The sequence below is a fragment of the Lathyrus oleraceus genome, chromosome 4, assembly GCF_024323335.1.
Source record: "Lathyrus oleraceus cultivar Zhongwan6 chromosome 4, CAAS_Psat_ZW6_1.0, whole genome shotgun sequence".
In the NCBI taxonomy this organism is placed as follows: domain Eukaryota; kingdom Viridiplantae; phylum Streptophyta; class Magnoliopsida; order Fabales; family Fabaceae; genus Lathyrus; species Lathyrus oleraceus.
In genome coordinates this window covers 43,506,099-43,507,823 of record NC_066582.1, presented here as the reverse complement: position 1 = coordinate 43,507,823, position 1,725 = coordinate 43,506,099, and the positions used below count along the sequence as shown (strand labels likewise).

General features: G+C 35.3%; 1 non-coding gene across 1 annotated transcript; it reads right to left on the bottom strand.

The window, feature by feature from the left end:
- Positions 1–1,277: 1,277 nt before the first annotated feature.
- Positions 1,278–1,382, bottom strand: LOC127077008 (small nucleolar RNA R71). The gene has a single exon (XR_007786999.1). It is a non-coding gene; the product is annotated as a small nucleolar RNA R71 (small nucleolar RNA).
- Positions 1,383–1,725: the final 343 nt, after the last annotated feature.

The window sequence follows — 1,725 nt, the reverse complement described above, 5'->3', positions numbered from 1 at the left end:
GAATAATTTTTGTTTTTAAAATTAAAGTTTGTGCGAAAGCAGAAACATAGAGATACCGGTTTCAATTCGAAAGAATGAAACCTTTATCTGATTATGGAAAAATTCAGTAATTGATTCTAAAAACTATGAAAACACTGTTTTATTAATTAGGAAAATTTCAATTTTCAAAAAGAGATTTTAAAAGTATAAGCGAACACGCGAAAACGAGCGTTTATATGCTTAAAATCTGGTATCGATCATGCGAAAGTGGACGGTACCCTTAAATTAATTTCTCTACCTTAATAAATTTTTTGAGTAATTAAAAGAAATTATTTTCCAAAAGGGATTTTGCACTGTAAGATACACGAAAGCAGGAAATTAGAATATAAAGCTAAAATTCGGTACCGATCATGAAAAAGTAGATGGTGCATTTAAATTAATTCTTTTTTTCTACAAGAAAATAGTCTTATTATAAATATAAGTAATGACTTTGTGAGCACCAATGGTTGACGAGAACTACATTTCAGTCTCTCATTTCCATATTTTAATCAAAACCCTTTTATTTTCCGCTTTAATCAATCAAAGCTTTTATCATCGCCTTAGATAAACATAGTGATAGTAGAGAACGCTAGTTTTAAATTGGTCTATGAGGGATCAATAATATTTTATACTTAACGTGATAAAGTCGTGCATTTGCGACCCTATCATGTTTTTGGTGTCGTTGCCGGGGACGAATAAAGTCAATATCATACTCTATTTTTTATGCCGTCTAGACTAAGGCATTTCATTCAGTTATTTTTCCACTCGTTTCAGTTGTATGCAAAGAACGTGTAGTACCGAGATCTTAGTGGAACTGATAAACGAAATCGATAGCTACCTATGTGCAAGGCGCCAAATTCAAAAACGTCATTTAAAAATGGCTAAAAATGATAAATTTCCTCTTGAGGACTTTGTCCTCCCATCTTAGAATAAGCCACACTAGAGTATTGTTAACCCTGTGATCCAGACTAATAAATTTGAGTTGAGACCCTCTATGCTGCGAAATATGAAGTAGAACCAGTTCTCCGGTAGCCCAACGGAGGACCCTAATTTGCATCTTTCTGTGTTTGTGTAGTATGCTGACACATCGAAAAGTAATGGTGTCGATCCAGAATCCATTAGACTATGCCTTTTTCCTTTTTTTGCTGAGGGACAGAGCCTAAGCTTGGCTACAATCCCTATTGTTGAATTCCATAACTACATGGGATAAGCTTAAAAAGGAATTCTTAGCAAGGTATTTCGCCCCAAGCAAGACAACGGTGTTAATAAACCAGATAACCTATTTTAGACAGGCCGACGGTGAATCCCTTTTTGAGGCATGTGAGAGATAAGGACATGATGATACTCTACCCACATCATGATTTAGAAAAGTGGTTAATAATCCATACTTTCTATAATGGTGTTATCTATAATACGAGGATGACAACTAACATTATGGAAGGAGGGTATTTGATGGATAAGCCCTTCCAAGAAGCATACCCACTCATAGAGAATGTAATCCATAATCACTATCAATGGGGAAGTGAATACTCTCCTGACCTCCCATTGAAAAGACACAGCCTAAAGGTGGTATGTATGAGGTGAGAAGTTTTGATCACATGAGTGCTAAAGTAGACGGTCTCACTCAAAAGATAGACAACTTAACCATTACCCATGCGACTATAATAGTTGTTGTGACTCCGAACTATGAAATTTGTGGAGTCCAAG